At 51.1% G+C, this 25,937-nt stretch overlaps 1 protein-coding gene and 1 non-coding gene across 3 annotated transcripts in view; one reads left to right on the forward strand and one right to left on the reverse strand.

Annotated features, from left to right (window-relative positions):
* Window positions 1-25,937, forward strand: part of LOC141124028 (uncharacterized) — a 231,564-nt gene that overhangs the window by 128,856 nt on the left and 76,771 nt on the right. The window contains exons 1-3 of one of the 2 annotated variants that reach the window (XM_073612104.1): window positions 15,609-15,745; window positions 16,268-16,422; window positions 19,252-19,351. The exons of the other annotated variant lie outside the window; for it this stretch is intronic. The gene's annotated coding sequence lies outside the window, so the exon portion shown is untranslated. Of the gene's footprint in view, window positions 1-15,608; window positions 15,746-16,267; window positions 16,423-19,251; window positions 19,352-25,937 lie in introns of those variants that run through there. 2 annotated transcript variants of the gene reach the window in all.
* Window positions 20,525-20,596, reverse strand: TRNAE-UUC (transfer RNA glutamic acid (anticodon UUC)). Its single transcript has one exon. It is a non-coding gene; the product is annotated as a tRNA-Glu (tRNA).

Here is a 25,937-nt window from a genome sequence, read left to right on the forward strand (position 1 = left end):
AGGAGCTGACACTCCAATGTCCCCACTATAGTCTATGGCTGAGCTCAGGAGCTGACACTCTAATGTCCCCACTATAGTCTATGGCTGAGCTCAGGAGCTGACACTCTAATGTCCCCACTATAGTCTATGACTGAGCCCAGGAGCTTACACTCCAATGGCCCCACTATAGTCTATGACTGAGCCCAGGAGCTGACACTCCAATGGCCCCACTATAGTCTATGACTGAGCCCAGGAGCTTACACTCCAATGGCTCCACTATAGTCTATGACTGAGCCCAGGAGCTGACACTCCAATGGCCCCACTATAGTCTATGACTTAGCCCAGGAGCTGACACTCCAATGGCCCCACTATAGTCTATGACTGGGCCCAGGAGCTGACACTCTAATGTCCCCACTATAGTCTATGGCTGAGCCCAGGAGCTGACACTCCAATGGCCCCACTATAGTCTATGGCTGACCCCAGGAGCTGACACTCTAATGTCCCCACTATAGTCTATGGCTGAGCCCAGGAGCTGACACTCCAATGGCCCCACTATAGTCTATGGCTGACCCCAGGAGCTGACACTCTAATGTCCCCACTATAGTCTATGGCTGAGCCCAGGAGCTGACACTCTAATATCCCCACTATAGTCTATGGCTGAGCCCAGGAGCTGACACTCCAATGGCCCCACTATAGTCTTTGACTGGGCCCAGGAGCTGACACTCCAATGTCCCCAGTACAGTCTATGGCTGAGCCCAGGAGCTGACACTCTAATGTCCCCACTATAGTCTATGGCTGAGCCCAGGAGCTGACACTCTAATGTCCCCACTATAGTCTATGACTGAGCCCAGGAGCTGACACTCCAATGGCCCCACTATAGTCTTTGACTGGGCCCAGGAGCTGACACTCCAATGTCCCCAGTACAGTCTATGGCTGAGCCCAGGAGCTGACACTCTAATGTCCCCAGTACAGTCTATGACTGAGCCCAGGAGCTGACACTCCAATGTCCCCAATGTAGTCTATGACTGAGCCCAGGAGCTGACACTCCAATGTCCCCAATGTAGTCTATGACTGAGCCCAGGAGCTGACACTCTAATGTCCGCAGTGCAGTCTATGACTGAGCCCAGGAGCTGACACTCTGATGTCCCCACTATAGTCTATGACTGAGCCCAGGAGCTGGCACTCTAATGTCCCCACTATAGTCTATGACTGAGCCCAGGAGCTGACACTCCAATGTCCCCAATGTAGTCTATGACTGAGCCCAGGAGCTGACACTCCAATGTCCCCAATGTAGTCTATGACTGAGCCCAGGAGCTGACACTCTAATGTCCGCAGTGCAGTCTATGACTGAGCCCAGGAGCTGACACTCTGATGTCCCCACTATAGTCTATGACTGAGCCCAGGAGCTGACACTCTAATGTCCCCACTATAGTCTGACTGAGCCCAGGAGCTGACACTCTAATGTCCCCACTATAGTCTGACTGAGCCCAGGAGCTGACACTCTAATGTCCCCAGTGCAGTCTATGACTGAGCCCAGGAGCTGACACTCTAATGTCCCCACTATAGTCTATGGCTGAGCCCAGGAGCTGATACCCCAATGTCCCCACTATAGTCTGACTGAGCCCAGGAGCTGACACTCTAATGTCCCCACTATAGTCTATGACTGAGCCCAGGAGCTGACACTCTAATGTCCCCACTATAGTCTATGACTGAGCCCAGGAGCTGACACTCTAATGTCCCCAGTACAGTCTGTGGCTGAGCCCAGGAGCTGACACTCCAATGTCCCCACTATAGTCTATGACTGAGCCCAGGAGCTGACACTCTAATGTCCCCACTATAGTCTATGACTGGGCCCAGGGGCTGACACTCCAATGTCCCCACTATAGTCTATGACTGGGCCCAGGAGCTGACACTCTAATGTCCCCACTATAGTCTATGACTGGGCCCAGGAGCTGACACTCCAATCTCCCCACTATAGTCTATGACTGGGCCCAGGAGCTGACACTCCAGTGTCCCCACTATAGTCTATGGCTGAGCCCAGGAGCTGACACTCCAATGTCCCCTCTATAGTCTATGGCTGAGCCCAGGAGCTGACACTCTAATGTCCCCACTATAGTCTATGACTGGGCCCAGGGGCTGACACTCCAATGTCCCCACTATAGTCTATGACTGGGCCCAGGAGCTGACACTCTAATGTCCCCAGTACAGTCTATGGCTGAGCCCAGGAGCTAACACTCTAATGTCCCCACTATAGTCTATGACTGGGCCCAGGAGCTGACACTTCAATCTCCCCACTATAGTCTATGACTGGGCCCAGGAGCTGACACTCCAATCTCCCCACTATAGTCTATGACTGGGCCCAGGAGCTGACACTCTAATGTCCCCACTGTAGTCTATGACTGAGCCCAGGAGCTGACACTCCAATGTCCCCACTATAGTCTATGGCTGAGCTCAGGAGCTGACACTCCAATGTCCCCAGTATAGTCTATGACTGAGCCCAGGAACTGACACTCCAATGTACCCACTATAGTCAATGACTGAGCCCAGGAGCTGACACTCTAATGTCCCCACTATAGTCTATGACTGGGCCCAGGAGCTGACACTCTAATGTCCCCACTATAGTCTATGACTGGGCCCAGGAGCTGACACTCTAATGTCCCCACTATAGTCTATGACTGAGCCCAGGAGCTGACACTCTAATGTCCCCAGTGCAGTCTATGACTGAGCCCAGGAGCTGACACTCCAATGTCCCCACTATAGTCTATGACTGAGCCCAGGAGCTGACACTCCAATGTCCCCACTATAGTCTATGACTGAGCCCAGGAGCTGACACTCTAATGTCCCCACTATAGTCTATGACTGAGCCCAGGAGCTGACACTCTAATGTCCCCACTATAGTCTATGACTGAGCCCAGGAGCTGACACTCTAATGTCCCCACTATAGTCTATGACTGAGCCCAGGAGCTGACACTCTAATGTCCCCACTATAGTCTATGACTGGGCCCAGAAGCTGACACTCCAATGGCCCCACTATAGTCTATGACTGGGCCCAGGAGCTGACACTCTAATATCCCCACTATAGTCTATGACTGAGCCCAGGAGCTGACACTCTAATGTCCCCACTATAGTCTATGGCTGAGCCCAGGAGCTGACACTCTAATGTCCCCACTATAGTCTATGGCTGAGCCCAGGAGCTGACACTCTAATGTCCCCACTATAGTCTATGACTGAGCCCAGGAGCTGACACTCTAATATCCTCACTATTGTCTATGGCTGAGCCCAGGAGCTGACACTCTAATGTCCCCACTATAGTCTATGACTGGGCTCAGGAGCTGACACTCTCATGTCCCCACTATAGTTTATGACTGGGCCCAGGAGCTGACAGTCCAATGTCCCCACTATAGTCTATGACTGGGCTCAGGAGCTGACACTCTCATGTCCCCACTATAGTCTATGACTGGGCTCAGGAGCTGACACTCTCATGTCCCCACTATAGTTTATGACTGGGCCCAGGAGCTGACACTCTAATGTCCCCACTATAGTCTATGGCTAAGCCCAGGAGCTGACACTCTAATGTCCCCACTATAGTCTATGGCTGAGCCCAGGAGCTGACACTCTAATGTCCCCAGTACAGTCTATGGCTGAGCCCAGGAGCTGACACTCTAATGTCCCCAGTACAGTCTATGGCTGAGCCCAGGAGCTGACACTCTAATGTCCCCAGTACAGTCTATGGCTGAGCTCAGGAGCTGACACTCTAATGTCCCCATTATAGTCTATGACTTGGCCCAGGAGCTGACACTCCAATGTCCCCTCTATAGTCTATGGCTGAGCACAGGAGCTGACACTCTAATGTCCCCATTATAGTCTTTGGCTGAGCCCAGGAGCTGACACTCTAATGTCCCCACTATAGTCTATGGCTGAGCCCAGGAGCTGACACTCTAATGTCCCCACTATAGTCTATGACTGAGCCCGGGAGCTGACACTCTAATGTCCCCATTATAGTCTATGACTGAGCCCAGGAGCTGACACTCCAATGTCCCCACTATAGTGTATGGCAGAGCCCAGGAGCTGACACTCTAATGTCCCCACTATAGTCTATGGCTGAGCCCAGGAGCTGACACTCCAATGTCCCCACTATAGTCTATGGCTGAGCCCAGGAGCTGACACTCTAATTTCCCCAGTACAGTCTATGGCTGAGCCCAGGAGCTGACACTCCAATGGCCCCACTATAGTCTATGACTGAGCCCAGGAGCTGACACTCTAATATCCTCACTATTGTCTATGGCTGAGCCCAGGAGCTGACACTCTAATGTCCCCACTATAGTCTATGACTGGGCCCAGGAGCTGACACTCCAATGTCCCCACTATAGTCTATGACTGAGCCCAGGAGCTGACACTCCAATGTCCCCACTATAGTCTATGGCTGAGCCCAGGAGCTGACACTCTAATGTCCCCACTATAGTGTATGGCTGAGCCCAGGAGCTGACACTCCAATGTCCCCAGTACAGTCTATGACTGAGCCCAGGAGCTGACACTCTAATGTCCCCACTATAGTCTATGACTGAGCCCAGGAGCTGACACTCTAATGTCCCCACTATAGTCTATGACTGAGCCCAGGAGCTGACACTCTAATGTCCCCACTATAGTCTATGACTGGGCCCAGGAGCTGACACTCCAATGTCCCCACTATAGTCTATGGCTGAGCCCAGGAGCTGACACTCTAATGTCCCCACTATAGTCTATGGCTGAGCCCAGGAGCTGACACTCCAATGTCCCCTCTATAGTCTATGACTGGGCCCAGGAGGTGACACTCTAATGTCCCCACTATAGTCTATGACTGAGCCCAGGAGCTGACACTCTAATGTCTTCACTATAGTCTATGACTGAGCCCAGGAGCTGACACTCCAATGTCCCCACTATAGTCTATGACTTGGCCCAGAAGCTGACACTCTAATGTCCCCACTATAGTCTATGACTTGGCCCTGAAGCTGACACTCTAATGTCCCCACTATAGTCTATGACTGGGCCCAGGAGCTGACACTCCAATGTCCCCACTATAGTCTATGACTGAGCCCAGGAGCTGACACTCTAATGTCCCCAGTATAGTTTATGACTGAGCCCAGGAGCTGACACTCTAATGTCTCCCGTACAGTCTATGGCTGAGCCCAGGAGCTGACACTCTAATGTCTCCCGTACAGTCTATGGCTGAGCCCAGGAGCTGACACTCTAATGTCCCCAGTATAGTTTATGACTGAGCCCAGGAGCTGACACTCTAATGTCCCCAGTATAGTCTATGACTGAGCCTAGGAGCTGACACTCTAATGTCCCCAGTACAGTCTATGGCTGAGCCCAGGAGCTGACACTCTAATGTCCTCACTATAGTCTATGGCTGAGCCCAGGAGCTGACACTCTAATGTCCCCAGTACAGTCTATGGCTGAGCCCAGGAGCTGACACTCTAATGTCCTCACTATAGTCTATGACTGAGCCCAGGAGCTGACACTCTAATGTCCCCACTATAGTCTATGGCTGAGCCCAGGAGCTCACACTCCAATGTCCCCACTATAGTCTATGACTGAGCCCAGGAGCTGACACTCTAATGTCCCCACTATAGTCTATGACTGGGCCCAGGAGCTGACACTCCAATGTCCCCACTATAGTCTATGGCTGAGCCCAGGAGCTGACACTCCAATGTCCCCACTATAGTCTATGACTGAGCCCAGGAGCTGACACTCTAATGTCCTCACTATAGTCTATGACTGAGCCCAGGAGCTGACACTCTAATGTCCTCACTATAGTCTATGGCTGAGCCCAGGAGCTGACACTCCAATGTCCCCACTATAGTCTATGACTGAGCCCGGGAGCTGACACTCTAATGTCCCCATTATAGTCTATGACTGAGCCCAGGAGCTGACACTCTGATGTTCCCACTATAGTCTATGACTGGGCCCAGGAACTGACACTCTAATGTCCCCACTATAGTCTATGGCTGAGCCCAGGAGCTGACACTCTAATGTCCCCACTATAGTCTATGACTGGGCCCAGGAGCTGACACTCCAATGTCCCCACTATAGTCTATGGCTGAGCCCAGGAGCTGACACTCCAATGTCCCCACTATAGTCTATGACTGAGCCCAGGAGCTGACACTCTAATGTCCTCACTATAGTCTATGACTGAGCCCAGGAGCTGACACTCTAATGTCCTCACTATAGTCTATGGCTGAGCCCAGGAGCTGACACTCCAATGTCCCCACTATAGTCTATGACTGAGCCCGGGAGCTGACACTCTAATGTCCCCATTATAGTCTATGACTGAGCCCAGGAGCTGACACTCTGATGTTCCCACTATAGTCTATGACTGGGCCCAGGAACTGACACTCTAATGTCCCCACTATAGTCTATGGCTGAGCCCAGGAGCTGACACTCTAATGTCCCCACTATAGGCTATGACTGAGCCCAGGAGCTGACACTCTAATGTCCCCACTATAGGCTATGACTGAGCCCAGGAGCTGACACTCCAATGTCCCCACTATAGTCTATGACTGAGCCCAGGAGCTGACACTCCAATGTCCCCAGTACAGTCTGTGGCTGAGCCCAGGAGCTGACACTCTAATGTCCCCAGTACAGTCTGTGGCTGAGCCCAGGAGCTGACACTCTAATGTCCCCACTATAGTCTATGACTGGGCCCAGGAGGTGACACTCCAATGTCCCCATTATAGTCTATGACTGAGCCCAGGAGCTGACACTCCAATGTCCCCATTATAGTCTATGGCTGAGCCCAGGAGCTGACACTCTAATGTCCCCACTATAGTCTATGGCTAAGCCCAGGAGCTGACACTCTAATGTCCCCACTATAGTCTATGGCTGAGCCCAGGAGCTGACACTCTAATGTCCCCACTATAGTCTATGACTGAGCCCAGGAGCTGACACTCCAATGTCCCCACTATAGTCTATGGCTGAGCCCAGGAGCTGACACTCTAATGTTCCCACTATAGTCTATGACTGGGCCCAGGAGCTGACACTCCAATGTCCCCACTATAGTCTATGACTGAGCCCAGGAGCTGACACTCTAATGTCCCACTATAGTCTATGGCTGAGCCCAGGAGCTTACACTCTAATGTCCCCAGTACAGTCTATGACTGGGCCCAGGAGCTGACACTCCAATGGCCCCACTATAGTCTATGACTGAGCCCGGGAGCTGACACTCCAATGTCCCCAGTACAGTCTATGGCTGAGCCCAGGAGCTGACACTCCAATGTCCCCACTATAGTCTATGACTGGGCCCAGGAGCTGACACTCCAATGTCCCCACTATAGTCTATGACTGAGCCCAGGAGCTGACACTCTAATGTCCCCACTATAGTGTATGGCTGAGCCCAGGAGCTGACACTCTAATGTCCCCACTGTAGTCTATGACTGAGCCCAGGAGCTGACACTCCAATGTCTCTACTATAGTCTATGACTGAGCCCAGGAGCTGACACTCCAATGTCCCCACTATAGTCTATGACTGAGCCCAGGAGCTGACACTCTAATGTCCCCACTGTAGTCTATGACTGAGCCCAGGAGCTGACACTCCAATGTCCCCACTATAGTCTATGGCTGAGCTCAGGAGCTGACACTTCAATGTCCCCACTATTGTCTATGACTGAGCCCAGGAGCTGACACTCCAATGTCCCCACTATAGTCTATGGCTGAGCCCAGGAGCTGACACTCCAATGTCCCCACTATAGTCTATGACTGAGCCCAGGAGCTGACACTCCAATGTCCCCACTATAGTCTATGGCTGAGCCCAGGAGCTGACACTCCAATGTCCCCAGTATAGTCTATGACTGAGCCCAGGAACTGACACTCCAATGTACCCACTATAGTCAATGACTGAGCCCAGGAGCTGACACTCTAATGTCCCCACTATAGTCTATGACTGGGCCCAGGAGCTGACACTCTAATGTCCCCACTATAGTCTATGACTGAGCCCAGGAGCTGACACTCTAATGTCCCCACTGCAGTCTATGAGCCCAGGAGCTGACACTCTAATGTCCCCAGTGCAGTCTATGACTGAGCCCAGGAGCTGACACTCCAATGTCCCCACTATAGTCTATGACTGAGCCCAGGAGCTGACACTCTAATGTCCCCACTATAGTCTATGACTGAGCCCAGGAGCTGACACTCTAATGTCCCCACTATAGTCTATGACTGAGCCCAGGAGCTGACACTCTAATGTCCCCACTATAGTCTATGACTGAGCCCAGGAGCTGACACTCTAATGTCCCCACTATAGTCTATGACTGGGCCCAGAAGCTGACACTCCAATGGCCCCACTATAGTCTATGACTGGGCCCAGGAGCTGACACTCTAATGTCCCCAGTACAGTCTATGGCTGAGCCCAGGAGCTGACACTCTAATGTCCCCAGTACAGTCTATGGCTGAGCTCAGGAGCTGACACTCTAATGTCCCCATTATAGTCTATGACTTGGCCCAGGAGCTGACACTCCAATGTCCCCTCTATAGTCTATGGCTGAGCACAGGAGCTGACACTCTAATGTCCCCATTATAGTCTTTGGCTGAGCCCAGGAGCTGACACTCTAATGTCCCCACTATAGTCTATGGCTGAGCCCAGGAGCTGACACTCTAATGTCCCCACTATAGTCTATGACTGAGCCCGGGAGCTGACACTCTAATGTCCCCACTATAGTCTATGGCTGAGCCCAGGAGCTGACACTCTAATGTCCCCACTATAGTCTATGACTGAGCCCAGGAGCTGACACTCTAATGTCCCCACTATAGTCTATGACTGAGCCCAGGAGCTGACACTCTAATGTCCCCAGTACTGTCTATGATTGAGCCCAGGAGCTGACACTCCAATGGCCCCACTATAGTCTATGACTGAGCCCAGGAGCTGACACTCTAATATCCTCACTATTGTCTATGGCTGAGCCCAGGAGCTGACACTCTAATGTCCCCACTATAGTCTATGACTGGGCTCAGGAGCTGACACTCTCATGTCCCCACTATAGTTTATGACTGGGCCCAGGAGCTGACACTCTAATGTCCCCACTATAGTCTATGACTGGGCCCAGGAGCTGACACTCCAATGTCCCCACTATAGTCTATGGCTGAGCCCAGGAGCTGACACTCTAATGTCCCCACTATAGTATATGACTGAGCCCAGGAGCAGACACTCTAATGTCCCCACTATAGTGTATGGCTGAGCCCAGGAGCTGACACTCCAATGTCCCCAGTACAGTCTATGACTGAGCCCAGGAGCTGACACTCTAATGTCCCCACTGCAGTCTATGACTGGGCCCAGGGGCTGACACTCCAATATCCCCACTATAGTCTATGATTGAGCCCAGGAGCTGACACTCTAATGTCCCCACTATAGTCTATGGCTGAGCCCAGGAGCTGACACTCTAATGTCCCCACTATAGTCTATGGCTGAGCCCAGGAGCTGACACTCTAATGTCCCCACTATAGTCTATGACTGAGCCCGGGAGCTGACACTCTAATGTCCCCATTATAGTCTATGACTGAGCCCAGGAGCTGACACTCTGATGTTCCCACTATAGTCTATGGCTGAGCCCAGGAGCTGACACTCTAATGTCCCCACTATAGTCTATGACTGAGCCCGGGAGCTGACACTCTAATGTCCCCATTATAGTCTATGACTGAGCCCAGGAGCTGACACTCTGATGTTCCCACTATAGTCTATGACTGGGCCCAGGAACTGACACTCTAATGTCCCCACTATAGTCTATGGCTGAGCCCAGGAGCTGACACTCTAATGTCCCCACTATAGGCTATGACTGAGCCCAGGAGCTGACACTCTAATGTCCCCACTATAGGCTATGACTGAGCCCAGGAGCTGACACTCCAATGTCCCCACTATAGTCTATGACTGAGCCCAGGAGCTGACACTCCAATGTCCCCAGTACAGTCTGTGGCTGAGCCCAGGAGCTGACACTCTAATGTCCCCAGTACAGTCTGTGGCTGAGCCCAGGAGCTGACACTCTAATGTCCCCACTATAGTCTATGACTGGGCCCAGGAGGTGACACTCCAATGTCCCCATTATAGTCTATGACTGAGCCCGGGAGCTGACACTCTAATGTCCCCACTATAGTCTATGACTGAGCCCAGGAGCTGACACTCCAATGTCCCCATTATAGTCTATGGCTGAGCCCAGGAGCTGACACTCTAATGTCCCCACTATAGTCTATGGCTAAGCCCAGGAGCTGACACTCTAATGTCCCCACTATAGTCTATGACTGAGCCCAGGAGCTGACACTCTAATGTCCCCACTATAGTCTATGGCTGAGCCCAGGAGCTGACACTCTAATGTCCCCACTATAGTCTATGGCTGAGCCCAGGAGCTGACACTCTAATGTCCCCACTATAGTCTATGACTGAGCCCAGGAGCTGAAACTCCAATGTCCCCACTATAGTCTTTGGCTGAGCCCAGGAGCTGACACTCTAATGTTCCCACTATAGTCTATGACTGGGCCCAGGAGCTGACACTCCAATGTCCCCACTATAGTCTATGACTGAGCCCAGGAGCTGACACTCTAATGTCCCCACTATAGTGTATGGCTGAGCCCAGGAGCTGACACTCTAATGTCCCCACTGTAGTCTATGACTGAGCCCAGGAGCTGACACTCCAATGTCCCCACTATAGTCTATGACTGGGCCCAGGAGCTGACACTCCAATGTCCCCACTATAGTCTATGACTGAGCCCAGGAGCTGACACTCTAATGTCCCCACTGTAGTCTATGACTGAGCCCAGGAGCTGACACTCCAATGTCCCCACTATAGTCTATGGCTGAGCCCAGGAGCTGACACTCCAATGTCCCCACTATAGTCTATGACTGAGCCCAGGAGCTGACACTCCAATGTCCCCACTATAGTCTATGGCTGAGCCCAGGAGCTGACACTCCAATGTCCCCAGTATAGTCTATGACTGAGCCCAGGAACTGACACTCCAATGTACCCACTATAGTCAATGACTGAGCCCAGGAGCTGACACTCTAATGTCCCCACTATAGTCTATGACTGGGCCCAGGAGCTGACACTCTAATGTCCCCACTATAGTCTATGACTGAGCCCAGGAGCTGACACTCTAATGTCCCCACTGCAGTCTATGAGCCCAGGAGCTGACACTCTAATGTCCCCACTATAGTCTATGACTGAGCCCAGGAGCTGACACTCTAATGTCCCCACTATAGTCTATGACTGGGCCCAGAAGCTGACACTCCAATGGCCCCACTATAGTCTATGACTGGGCCCAGGAGCTGACACTCTAATGTCCCCACTATAGTCTATGACTGAGCCCAGGAGCTGACACTCTAATGTCCCCACTATAGTCTATGACTGAGCCCAGGAGCTGACACTCTAATGTCCCCACTATAGTCTATGACTGAGCCCAGGAGCTGACACTCTAATGTCCCCACTATAGTCTATGACTGGGCCCAGAAGCTGACACTCCAATGGCCCCACTATAGTCTATGACTGGGCCCAGGAGCTGACACTCTAATGTCCCCACTATAGTCTATGACTGAGCCCAGGAGCTGACACTCTAATGTCCCCATTATAGTCTTTGGCTGAGCCCAGGAGCTGACACTCTAATGTCCCCACTATAGTCTATGACTGAGCCCGGGAGCTGACACTCTAATGTCCCCACTATAGTCTATGACTGAGCCCAGGAGCTGACACTCTAATGTCCCCAGTACTGTCTATGATTGAGCCCAGGAGCTGACACTCCAATGGCCCCACTATAGTCTATGACTGAGCCCAGGAGCTGACACTCTAATATCCTCACTATTGTCTATGGCTGAGCCCAGGAGCTGACACTCCAATGTCCCCAGTACAGTCTATGACTGAGCCCAGGAGCTGACACTCTAATGTCCCCACTATAGTCTATGACTGAGCCCAGGAGCTGACACTCTAATGTCCCCACTATAGTCTATGACTGGGCTCAGGAGCTGACACTCCAATGTCCCCACTATAGTCTATGGCTGAGCCCAGGAGCTGACACTCTAATGTCCCCACTATAGTCTATGGCTGAGCCCAGGAGCTGACACTCTAATGTCCCCACTGCAGTCTATGACTGGGCCCAGGGGCTGACACTCCAATATCCCCACTATAGTCTATGATTGAGCCCAGGAGCTGACACTCCAATGTCCCCTCTATAGTCTATGACTGGGCCCAGGAGGTGACACTCTAATGTCCCCAGTATAGTCTATGACTGAGCCCAGGAGCTGACACTCTAATGTCTTCACTATAGTCTATGACTGAGCCCAGGAGCTGACACTCCAATGTCCCCACTATAGTCTATGGCTGAGCCCAGGAGCTGACACTCTAATGTCTTCACTATAGTCTATGACTGAGCCCAGGAGCTGACACTCTAATTTCCCCAGTACAGTCTATGGCTGAGCCCAGGAGCTGACACTCCAATGTCCCCTCTATAGTCTATGGCTGAGCCCAGGAGCTGACACTCCAATGTCCCCAGTATAGTATACGACTGAGCCCAGGAGCTGACACTCTAATGTCCCCACTATAGTCTATGACTGAGCCCAGGAGCTGACACTCTAATGTCCCCACTATAGTCTTTGGCTGAGCACAGGAGCTGACACTCTAATGTCCCCACTATAGTCTATGACTGGGCCCAGGAGCTGACACTCTAGTCTATGACTGGGCCCAGGAGCTGACACGTCCCCACTATAGTCTATGACTGAGCCCAGGAGCTGACACTCCAATGTCCCCACTATAGTCTATGACTGGGCCCAGGAGCTGACACTCCAATGTCCCCACTATAGTCTATGACTGAGCCCAGGAGCTGACACTCCAATGGACCCACTATAGTCTATGATTGAGCCCAGGAGCTGACACTCCAATGGCCCCACTATAGTCTATGACTGAGCCCAGGAGCTGACACTCCAATGTCCCCACTATAGTCTATGACTGAGCCCAGGAGCTGACACTCTAATGTCCCCACTATAGTCTATGACTGAGCCCAGGAGCTGACACTCTAATGTCCCCACTATAGTCTATGACTGAGCCCAGGAGCTGACACTCTAATGTCCCCACTATAGTCTATGACTGAGCCCAGGAGCTGACACTCTAATGTCCTCACTATTGTCTATGGCTGAGCCCAGGAGCTGACACTCTAATGTCCCCACTATAGTCTATGACTGAGCCCAGGAGCTGACACTCTAATGTCCCCACTATAGTCTATGACTGAGCCCAGGAGCTGACACTCTAATGTCTTCACTATAGTCTATGACTGAGCCCGGGAGCTGACACTCCAATGTCCCCACTGTAGTCTATGACTGGGCCCAGGAGCTGACACTCTAATGTGCTCAGTACAGTCTATGGCTGAGCCCAGGAGCTGACACTCTAATGTCCCCACTATAGTCTATGACTGGGCCCAGGAGCTGACACTCTAATGTCCCCACTATAGTCTATGACTGAGCCCAGGAGCTGACACTCCAATGTCCCCACTATAGTCTATGACTGAGCCCAGGAGCTGACACTCCAATGTCCCCACTATAGTCTATGACTGAGCCCAGGAGCTGACACTCTAATGTCCCCACTATAGTCTATGATTGAGCCCAGGAACTGACACTTTAATGTCCCCACTATAGTCTATGATTGAGCCCAGGAACTGACACTCTAATGTCCCCACTATAGTCTATGAATGAGCCCAGGAGCTGACACTCTAATGTCCCCACTATAGTCTATGACTGAGCCCAGGAGCTGACACTCTAATGTCCCCACTATAGTCTATGACTGAGCCCAGGAGCTGACACTCCAATGTCCCCACTATAGTCTTTGACTGGGCTCAGGAGCTGACACTCCAATGTCCCCACTATAGTCTATGACTGAGCCCAGGAGCTGACACTCTAATGTCTTCACTATAGTCTATGACTGAGCCCAGGAGCTGACACTCTAATGTCCCCACTATAGTCTATGACTGAGCCCAGGAGCTGACACTCTAATGTCCCCACTATAGTCTATGACTGAGCCCAGGGGCTGACACTCTAATGTCCTCAGTACAGTCTATGGCTTAGCCCAGGAGCTGACACTCTAATGTCCCCACTGCAGTCTATGGCTGAGCCCAGGAGATGACACTCCAATGTCCCCACTATAGTCTATGGCTGAGCCCAGGAGCTGACACTCCAATGGCCCCACTATAGTCTATGACTGAGCCCAGGAGCTGACACTCCAATGTCCCCATTATAGTCTATGACTGAGCCTCTAATCTTTATCTGTTTGAATCTTTGCCAGGAGATGCGGAGTTGTCGGAGTTGTCGGAGTGTGGGGAGTTGTCGGAGTGTGGGGAGTTGTCGGAGTTGTCGGAGTGTGGGGAGTTGTCGGAGTTGTCGGAGTTGTCGGAGTTGTCGGAGTTGTCGGAGGTGGGGAGTTGTCGGAGTTGTCGGAGTTGTCGGAGGTGGGGAGTTGTCGGAGTTGTCGGAGTTGTCGGAGTGTGGGGAGTTGTCGGAGTTGTCGGAGTTGTCGGAGTGTGGGGAGTTGTCGGAGTTGTCTGAGTTGTCGGAGTTGTCGGAGTTGTCGGAGGTGGGGAGTTGTCGGAGTTGTCGGAGTTGTCGGAGGTGGGGAGTTGTCGGAGTTGTCGGAGTTGTCGGAGTGTGGGGAGTTGTCGGAGTTGTCGGAGTTGTCGGAGGTGGGGAGTTGTCGGAGTTGTCGGAGTTGTCGGAGGTGGGGAGTGGCGCTCCAGTGAGATTTCGGCAGACCTTCGGAGAAAGGTGGCTGAAGTCTATCAGTCTGGACAGGGTTACACCACCATCTCCAAGGCCCTGGACCTCAATGGGACTACGGTCAGAGCCATTCTCACCAAGTGGAAGAAGTTTGGAACGGTGGTGAATCTACCTAGGAGTGGTCGTCCTGCGAAAATCTCCCCCCAGGCCAGAAGGATCATCATCAGTGAAGTCAAGAAGAACCCTTCTGCCTGGTCCCGGGAACTTCAGGCCTCTCTGGCCTCGGCTCAGGTGAATGTTCAGGACTCAACCATTAGAAAGACTCTGTGCAAAAACGGGAGAGTGGTGAGCCGGAAACCTCTCTTCCCTAAAAGGAACATGGCGGCTTGTCAGGAGTGCAGCGGAAATCTCCAGAATATCTCATCTCTGGAAGGGCGTTCTGTGCCACCAAGAATCAAAAGTCCACTGTGTTCAGAAAAGGTATATGATGTTCCAGAGTTCCTGTGGGACTAATACTGTTCTATGGAATCAGAATAAAGAATCCACTCACCACCAGTGTAAGGAGGTACTACCATGACCACCAGTGTACGGAGATACTACCATGACCACCAGTGTACGGAGATACTACCATGACCACCAGTGTACGGAGGTACTACCATGACCACCAGTGTACGTAGGTACTACCATGACCACCAGTGTACGTAGGTACTACCATGACCACCAGTGTAAGGAGGTACTACCATGACCACCAGTGTACGGAGGTACTACCATGACCACCAGTGTACGGAGGTACTACCATGACCACCAGTGTACGGAGGTACTACCATGACCACCAGTGTACGGAGGTACTACCATGACCACCAGTGTACGGAGGTACTACCATGACCACCAGTGTACAGAGGTACTACCATGACCACCAGTGTACGTAGGTACTACCATGACCACCAGTGTACGGAGGTACTACCATGACCACCAGTGTACGGAGGTACTGCCATGACCACCAGTGTAAGGAGGTACTGCCATGACCACCAGTGTAAAAAGGGAACTGCCATGGCCACCAGTGTAAGGAGGGGGTGTGTCTCTGGGGTGTATCCCTGGGGGTGTGTCTCTTGGGTGTATCCCTGGGGGTGTGTCCCTGGGGTGTATTTTTGGGGGTGTGTCTCTGGGGGTGTGTCTCTTGGGTGTATCCCTGGGGGTGTGTCACTGGGGTGTATCCCTGAGTTGTGTCTCTGGGGGTGTGTCTCTGGGGGGGTGTGTCTCTGGGGGGGTGTGTCTCTGGGGGGGTGTGTCTCTGGGGGGGTGTGTCTCTGGGGGGGGTGTCTCTGGGGGGGTGTCTCTGGGGGTGTGTGTCTCTGGGGGGGTGTCTCGGAGGTGTGTCTCGGAGGTGTGTCTCTGGGGGGGGTGTCTCTGGGGGGTGTGTCTCTGGGGGTGTGTCTCGGGGGTGTGTCTCTGTGACATTGACACACCTGGAAATGGTTTCACATCCATATAAAATGTATATTTATTATGAATAATAATGATATATAGGGAATAATATTGATTTCCTTCCTGATGTGGTTTTGTATCTCCGCCCCTTTCATGCAGTGTCTCCGCCCCCCAGAAGGTGAAGGACTTTCTCTCCTGGAGGTTCAGCTCTCTGATTCTGCAGATTTGTGATCACCAGAAGCAGATGGAATCCATTGTGTACTTTTTTGGTCAGTGTCACCTGAGGCTGTCTGATTCATCATGGAGCCTGACAGGTATGGATGGGGGGTATACCAGGGGACATCGCTGAATCTCGGGGTTAATAGTGCGTCCGCTGACACCAATGCTGAGGGTTAATAGTACGTCCGCTGACACCAATGTTGGGGGTTAATAGAGCGTCCGCTGACACCAATGTTGGGGGTTAATAGTGCGTCCGCTGACACCAATGCTGGGGGTTAATAGTGCGTCCGCTGACACCAATGTTGGGGGTTAATAGTGCGTCCGCTGACACCAATGCCGGGGTTAATAGTGCATCCGCTGACACCAATGCTGGGATTTAATAGTGCGTCCGCTGACACCAATGCTGGGATTTAATAGTGCATCCGCTGACACCAATGTTGGGGGTTAATAGTGCATCCGCTGACACCAATGTTGGGGGTTAATAGTGCGTCCGCTGACACCAATGCCGGGGTTAATAGTGCGTCCGCTGACACCAATGTTGGGGGTTAATAGTGCGTCCGCTGACACCAATGCTGGGGGTTAATAGAGCGTCCGCTGACACCAATGTTGGGGGTTAATAGTGCGTCCGCTGACACCAATGTTGGGGGTTAATAGTGCATCCGCTGACACCAATGTTGGGGGTTAATAGTGCGTCCGCTGACACCAATGCCGGGGTTAATAGTGCGTCCGCTGACACCAATGTTGGGGGTTAATAGTGCATCCGCTGACACCAATGCTGGGATTTAATAGTGCATCCGCTGACACCAATGTTGGGGGTTAATAGTGCATCCGCTGACACCAATGTTGGGGGTTAATAGTGCGTCCGCTGACACCAATGCTGGGGGTTAATAGAGCGTCCGCTGACACCAATGTTGGGGGTTAATAGTGCGTCCGCTGACACCAATGTTGGGGGTTAATAGTGCGTCCGCTGACACCAATGTTGGGGGTTAATAGTGCGTCCGCTGACACCAATGCCGGGGTTAATAGTGCATCCGCTGACACCAATGTTGGGGGTTAATAGTGCGTCCGCTGACACCAATGTTGGGGGTTAATAGTGCGTCCGCTGACACCAATGCCGGGGTTAATAGTGCGTCCGCTAACACCAATGTTGGGGGTTAATAGAGCATCCGCTGACACCAATGCCGGGGTTAATAGTGCGTCCGCTGACACCAATGCCGGGGTTAATAGTGCGTCCGCTGACACCAATGCCGGGGTTAATAGTGCGTCCGCTGACACCAATGCCGGGGTTAATAGAGCGTCCGCTGACACCAATGCCGGTCCCAGTCACTCCTCTGACATACACCTGGATGACAAACCCCCAACAAGCATAGCGCCCCCCATTGATTTCCGTGCGTTGCCCTATGCCCCACAAGCCTGACAAAGTATCTCATGACGCGTTCTGCTTTGTTTTATTTCCCGCGCATTTTGCCACATTTCTTGTATTGGGGTCTCACGTTTTGGGGGGACATTTACAATAAATGGCACTACAAGCTTGAGGCAGATATTTTTACGGTGTTCTGGGATTGCGTGGAAACGTGCATTTCTGTGCGCATTACCGGAACGCGCAGATGTGACCGGAGACTGATATGGTGGAAAGTTGTCACCGCGGCACGCCGTGTTCCGCCATATTTACATTTATATTCCTTTGTTCCCTGTTCCAATTTTTCCTTTTCCGCAAGTATTGGGCATGAGTGATTGTCCATACAGAGCAGGAGATCTATGGGGGGGGAGGGGGGTCAGTAGATCAATAGAGCATATGACTGGAAGCAGGGGGCCAAGACAAGGGGGGGCATGACCCAGGCATTATGCTCGGGGGCAGGGCACAGGTGACAGCCTCCCTCTCCTAGCACCTCCCCCACAACATTACATCATACTCCTTTGCCCCGCCCCTAACTATTCTGCTCCACCCACTCCTCAGTCTGAATTCTCCTACACCAAGAGATTAGATGAGTCTCCTCCCACATAAAGTCCCTGGCTCCACCTCCTGCACAGGCTGATAGGTTCATGGAGCCTTCACTAACATGGCGGACCACCCACAAGTCCTGGTCCATTGAGCAGCAGTCATTGGTTGCTAGAGATGCCGGCATGCCTAGCAACCAATGACGTCACGTGCCTGCTGTGTGCCCTGCAGCACATTTCTCCTGCCAGCTCCCACCTTCTGCCTGCCAGGCTATAGGGAGTTCTCCTGCAAGTACACTGAGCTCTGTGATGGAGGAAACTAATCTATGGGGGCACGATGATGAGGCAACTAATCTATGGGGGCAGTTTGATGGGGCAATTAATCTATGGGGACACTGTAATGGGGCAACTGATCTATATATGTACTCTGATGGGGCAAGTGATTTGTGGGGGTACACGGATGGGGCCAACTGATTTATGGGGGAATCCGAAATACAAAAATGTACTATACTTCAGCTGACCAGTCCTTAGATATGGTGGCTGCATTCGTTTTCTTTTCTTTTTGTCTTTGATCCTGCCAGTAACTTCCTGTCCTAGGGTGACAACACTCACTGTACTGAATCTATGGAGACGTTGTCACCGTAGGACAGAAAGTGTGTTTGGACTACAGAATACTCCCCCCTGTCTGTAACATAGTGAGGTGATGTTTTGTAGTCCACATAGAGAACTGGGACTGAAAATAGTCCAGAGACAACAAGAGCAGAAAGTTCTGAGCTCTGTATATTTCCGGCCGGATGAAAAGTGACATTTTTGCACTTGTAGAAGGGATAGAAGAATACGGTATATTCTATTTCTTCATGCAGACTTGTAAAGTTGCTGAGAGGTCCACTTTAAGGTCTGCATGGAGTCCTGCTATGAAGCCTTGATTGCTGAGCTCTTCTTGTCCAGGATAGGGACTCTTACGTCTTCCCTTCCTCTTGTCACAGGAAGAATACCTCAGCTCCTTGTTAAGTGAATATCAAGAGAAAGATGAAGTGGAGCAACAAAGAGCGCTGTGTGCCAAAGCCTGCCGAAGATCCTCCAAGGGTAAGTACTAGCAGATAACAGCCCCTGCTTCACCACAGCGACACACTTTATTTTCTATCAAAGCTGCTGCTAGAATGGAAATCACCTTGCCTTAAGTGTGGACCCCCGAGCAGAAGAAATATTTTGGCACTTACTGGACATGGACACGTCGTGGCCTCCCCTTTCCAACCCTCTAACCACCCTATTGGTCTGTGTAGCTTCCTGTCATACATGTACTGCATTATGACCACTAGATGGAGCTGAGGATCATCCTTATTTTCTTATTCCTGCTGGGGGGATGTCAGTGTCAGGATGGGGTGTGTCGGTGTAATATTCCTGGGGGGACGTCAGGATGGGGGGTGTCGGTGTAATATTCCTGGGGGGTGTCGGTGTAATATTCCTGGGGGGGACGTCAGTGTGAGGATGGGGGGTGTCGGTGTAATATTCCTGGGGGGACGTCAGTGTCAGGATGGGGGGTGTCGGTGTAATATTCCTGCTGGGGGGTATGGGTGTAATATTCATGTTGGGGGGGTATGGGTGTAATATTCCTGCTGGGGGGTATGTGTGTAATATTCCTGCTGGGAGGGTGTCGGTGTAATATTCATGTTGGGTGGGTATGGGTGTAATATTCATGTTGGGGCTTGTCGGTGTAATATTTCTGATGGGGGAGTATGGGTGTAATATTCATGTTGGGGGGGTATAGGTGTATTATTCATGTTGGGGGGACGTCTGTGCAGGAAGTTCTTGTCGTATGATGGACACGGCGAGGATTTGGTCACACCTAGGTGTTCCGGATTCCCGAATCGGTGCAAAAATGCAGCACACGCTTGCAATCCCTTTACTTTCAATATCATCCCAATTGAGGCGTGATTTTGCCGCGATTGTTGCCTGACGGCCTATGGGAAATAGGTGTCCCGCAATTTTTTTGTGTGATTTGTCAGGTGACAATATTGTCCCATGATTGGGGTGCCATTGAAAATAACTGGATCACAATCTGGAATCGCAGTAATTCCGCCCGCGATCCGGAAGGCCTAGGTGTGATTGCAGCCTAAGCATCTTCTATCAGTTGCTGGGTTCACCTTCTATAGATTCTGGGGGGACATTTTCTTCCTCAAACATTCCACACATTCACTTCATTCTTCATTCCACCCTTGTATAGCGCTTTTCTCTCTGAGGACTCCAAGTATTGGAGAAGGCGTTGGCCGGGAATCGAACCCGGGTCAGCTGCTTGAAAGGCAGCTATGCTCACCACTGCACCACCAACGCAAGGTAGCATGTCTTTGTAGTGTGGGAGGAAACCGGAGTACCCGGAGGAAACCCACGCAAGCACAGGGAGAACATGCAAACTCCATGCAGATAGTGTCCTGGTCAGGATTTGAACCATGGACCCCAGTGCTGCAAGGCTAACCCCTAAGCCTCTGTGCTGCCTGTATGCGGCCTCTCTTCTCCAAGGCCTGCCCCCGCTGAACGGAGTTCATCAATTATGTCCACTCAAAGCGCCTCCAGAAGAAATCCAAACTTATCCTAAACTGCAATCTATGTATATAACACTCCAAAACACACCCAAAGAATACCGGCCTCCAACCTCCCCTTAGCCGGTCCAACACACGCCTGAGGGGGAGTATGGAAGAGGGAGAGAGGGAGGAAAGGAGGGGGGGGAGGTTAGGAGTAAGGAAGGGGTGTGGGGGTTCCCCCCAACCCTCACTCCCTTCTTTCTCCAACCTTTCCTCCCCCCTTTTCCTCCCTCTCTCCCTCTTCCATACTCCCCCTTGTTCTTCAGGTGATTATGTTTTGGCGACGTATTGTCGAACCTTAAAGCTTCTGCAGAAGCTGCAGAAAGGTAAATAGAGGGCTGATGGGAAGACCCTCCGGTTGCTGGAGTGGCAGCTCGCACCAGTGTAGGGACCTGTGTTGGTACAGCCGTACCTGGTCCCAGGGAGGCTTCCTCAGACTTTTTGTTGAGTCTTCTTCTAGGAACAGCCAATTGTCTTGTTTGTCCAGCTGCATTGATAGTTGGTGATTCAGAAGTTCCAAAAACGAAAATGGAGGGCTGATGGGAAAACCCTCTGGTTACTGAAGTGGCAGCCACCAGTGTAGGGACCTGTGTTGGTACAGCCATACCTGGTCCCTCAGGAGGGATCCTTAGAATTTTTGTTGAGTCTTCTTCTAGGAACAGTCAATCATCTTGTTTGTCCATTTACATTCATAGTTGGTGATTCAGAAGCTCCAAAAAGGGAAATAGAGGGCTGATGGGAAGGCCCTCTGGATACTGGAGTGGCAGCCACCACCAGTGTAGGGACCTGTGTTGGTAAAGCCGTACCTGGTCCCTGGGAGGGTTTCTTAGACTTTTAGTTGAGTCTGTGATTCAGAAGCTGCTGATGAACGTCACATTCTGCCAGAGTCTCAGTGGTAACGCCACAATCTGCCAGTGTCTTAGTGGGAAAGTTACATTCTGCCTGAGTCTCAACAGAATCGTTGCATGCTGGAGGAGTCTCGATGTGAATGACACGTGGTTGATTTAACATTTTTTCCACCCTTTTGGTTATTTTCTTTCCCAACAGAGCTGCACCCTGCTCATTTAAGTGCAGTCCATCCCTGCTGTAGAGCAAGTGACACATTGAAAAGTCAGTCCAGGTCTCCATGAAGCCAAACCCCTCCTTCCTGCACCAGTTCTTCAGCCACTTGCTAAGCTCCCTAAGCTCCTGTTGCCTCCTTGGTGTGGCTCGAGGTACAGGCAGTATTTCTGAAAATGCTGCCTTGGAGGTCCTTTTCTTCAATATAGCCCCTAAGTCCCTGAAATCATTTTGTAGGGTGCTCCATTTTCTTCTAATGTTGTCATTGGTTCCAATATGCACCATGACAACTGGATCCTCCCCAGCCTCATCCAACAATCCGTCCATCTGATCTGCAATGTCCCGAACTCGTGCGACTGGGAAACAATATACTGTTCGTTGATCGCGGTCATTCTGACAGATTGCCCTCTCTGTCCCTCTAATAACAGAGTCCCCTACCACCAGGATCTGCCTATCCTTTTCTTTAGGCTTGCCTTCATCTTCATGGGAGGAGATATTCAAATGGCTGCCCTGGTATTTTGGTGGGTTCTCAACATGAACCTCACATTGTGCTGTAGTCTCAACATGAATGTGACATTCAGGTGGTGTCTCAATGTGAATGTCACATGCTGGTGGAGTATCCGTGTGAATGTCACATGCTGGTGGAGTATCCGTGTGAACGTCACATGCTGGTGGAGGCTCCGTGTGAATGTCACAAGCTGGTGGTGTCTCCATGTGAACGTCACGTGCTGGTGGCGTCTCCGTGTGAACGTCACATGCTGGTGAAGTCTTCGTGTGAACGTCACATGCTGGTGGCATCTCCGTGTGAACGTCACATGCTGGTGGTGGATTTAACATTTTTTCCACCCTCTTGGTTATTTTCTTTCCCAACAGAGCTGCACCCTGCTCATTTAAGTGCAGTCCATCCCTGCTGTAGAGCAAGTGACCAATTGAAAAGTCATTCCAGGTCTCCATGAAGCCAAACCCCTCCTTCCTGCACCAGTTCTTCAGCCACTTGCTAAGCTCTCTAAGCTCCTGTTGCCTTCTTGGTGTGGCTCGAGGTACAGGCAGTATTTCTGAAAATGCTGCCTTGGAGGTCCTTTTCTTCAATATAGCCCCTAAGTCCCTGAAATCATTTTGTAGGGTACTCCATTTTCTTCTAATGTTGTCATTGGTTCCAATATGTACCATGACAACTGGATCCTCCCCAGCCCCATCCAACAATCCGTCCATCCGATCTGCAATGTCCCGAACTCGTGCGACTGGGAAACAATATACTGATCGTTGATCGCGGTCATTCTGACAGATTGCCCTCTCTGTCCCTCTAATAACAGAGTCCCCTATCACCAGGATCTGCCTATCCTTTTCTTTAGGCTTGCCCTCATCTTCATGGGAGGAGATATTCAAATGGCTGCCCTGGTATTTTGGTGGGTTCTCAACATGAACCTCACATTGTGCTGTAGTCTCAACATGAATGTGACATTCAGGTGGTGTCTCAATGTGAATGTCACATGCTGGTGGAGTATCCGTGTGAACGTCACATGCTGGTGGAGTCTCCGTGTGAACTACACATGCTGGTGGAGGCTCTGTGTGAACGTCACAAGCTGGTGGTGTCTCCGTGTGAACGTCACATGCTGGTGGCGTCTCCGTGTGAACGTCACATGCTAGTGGAATCTCCATGTGAACATCCCATGCTGGTGAAGTCTCCGTGTTAACGTCACATGCTGATGGTGTCTTCGTGTGAACGTCACATGCTGGTGGTGTCTCCGTGTGAAGGTCACATGCTGGTGGTGGATTTAACATTTTTTCCACCCTTTTGGTTATTTTCTTTCCCAACAGAGCTGCACCCTGCTCATTTAAGTGCAGTCCATCCCTGCTGTAGAGCAAGTGACCAATTGAAAAGTCATTCCAGGTCTCCATGAAGCCAAACCCCTCCTTCCTGCACCAATTCTTCAGCCACTTGCTAAGCTCCCTAAGCTCCTGTTGCCTCCTTGGTGTGGCTCGAGGTACAGGCAGTATTTCTGAAAATGCTGCCTTGGAGGTCCTTTTCTTCAATATAGCCCCTAAGTCCCTGAAATCATTTTGTAGGGTGCTCCATTTTCTTCTAATGTTGTCATTGGTTCCAATATGTACCATGACAACTGGATCCTCCCCAGCCCCATCCAACAATCCGTCCATCCGATCTGCAATGTCCCGAACTCGTGCCACTGGGAAACAATATACTGTTCGTTGATCGCGGTCATTCTGACAGATTGCCCTCTCTGTCCCTCTAATAACAGAGTCCCCTATCACCAGGATCTGCCTATCCTTTTCTTTAAGCTTGCCCTCATCTTCATGGGAGGAGATATTCAAATGGCTGCCCTGGTATTTTGGTGGGTTCTCAACATGAACCTCACATTGTGCTGTAGTCTCAACATGAATGTGACATTCAGGTGGTGTCTCAATTTGAACGTCACATGCTGGTGGAGTATCCTTGTGAACGTCACATGCTGGTGGAGTCTCCGTGTGAACGTCACATGCTGGTGGAGTCTCCGTGTGAACGTCACATGCTGGTGGAGTCTCCGTGTGAACGTCACATGCTGGTGGAGTCTCTGTGTGAACGTCACATGCTGGTGCAGTATCCTTGTGAACGTCACATGCTGGTGGAGTATCCTTGTGAACGTCACATGCTGGTGGAGTATCCTTGTGAACGTCACATGCTGGTGGAGTCTCCGTGTGAATGTCACATGCTGGTGGAGTCTCCGTGTGAACGTCACATGCTGGTGGAGTCTCCGTGTGAACGCCACATGCTGGTGGAGTGTCCGTGTGAACGTCACATGCTGGTGGAGTCTCCGTGTGAACGTCACATGCTGGTGGAGTCTCCGTGTGAACGTCACATGCTGGTGGAGTCTCTGTGTGAACGTCACATGCTGGTGGAGGGTCCGTGTGAACTTCACATGCAGGTGGAGGCTCCGTGTGAATGTCACATGCTGGTGGAGTCTCCGTGTGAATGTCACATGCTGGTGGAGTCTCCGCGTGAACGTCACATGCTGGTGGAGTCTCCGCGTGAACGTCACATGCTGGTGGAGTCTCCGCGTGAACGTCACATGCTGGTGGAGTCTCCGTGTGAACGTCACATGCTGGTGGAGTCTCCGTGTGAATGTCACATGCTGGTGGAGTCTCCGTGTGAACGTCACATGCTGGTGGAGTCTCCGTGTGAACGTCACATGCTGGTGGGGACTCCTTGTGAACTTCACATGCTGGGGGAGTCTCAATGTAGCTTTCATATTCTGTCTTGCTCACTGGGGTAGTCCTGCCTTGTGAGCTGTGTCTGCAGTAAATACCGCGTACATCTGCAATAAAAAAGAATCAGATTTAGCACCTTCACCTACATTATATATATATATATATATATATATATATATAGATATATATATATAGATATATATATATCTATATATAGATATATATATAAAACATAAAATTATGGAGAGAAAAGTTCAAAATTCCAGTGCAAGGGACAATAAATAATCCCAACATGACAGGGACACAGGGGTGACTAATGGCCTTTATATAAAAATTTTGGTTGCCTGGCAGTTATGCCGACCCACTAAAATGAAAAAGGGGTCTGATTCTTCACTTTCGGGTGCGGTGGAGTAATCTGCAGTGCTTCTGTTTCTTATTATTAAACACCCGTGATGATGAATGCGGACATATTTAATAAATAGCATCCCCCAGGACACCTACAGTGTCCCATCTGATAACAAATAGAGATCATACACCCATCAGCATGACCAACATACACATAAGAAGGGCCTGAAGATCAAACCTACCATGCGTATCCTCAAAACTCACCGTATCTGTCAGAACAAAGACATAGCAGCCACCTCCTGCTCCATGGCCGGCTCTGTGGCTGGGGCCACCAGTCCCGTCTGGCCTGGTGGCCGCTATGTCTTTGTTCTGACAGATACAGTGAGTTTTGAGGATACGCTTGGTAGGTTTGAACTTCAAGCCCTTCTTATGTGTATGTTGGTCTTGGTGATGGGTGCATGATCTCTATTTGTTATCAGATGGGA

The sequence above is a fragment of the Aquarana catesbeiana genome, unplaced genomic scaffold (genome assembly GCF_042186555.1).
Source record: "Aquarana catesbeiana isolate 2022-GZ unplaced genomic scaffold, ASM4218655v1 unanchor96, whole genome shotgun sequence".
Taxonomy (NCBI): domain Eukaryota; kingdom Metazoa; phylum Chordata; class Amphibia; order Anura; family Ranidae; genus Aquarana; species Aquarana catesbeiana.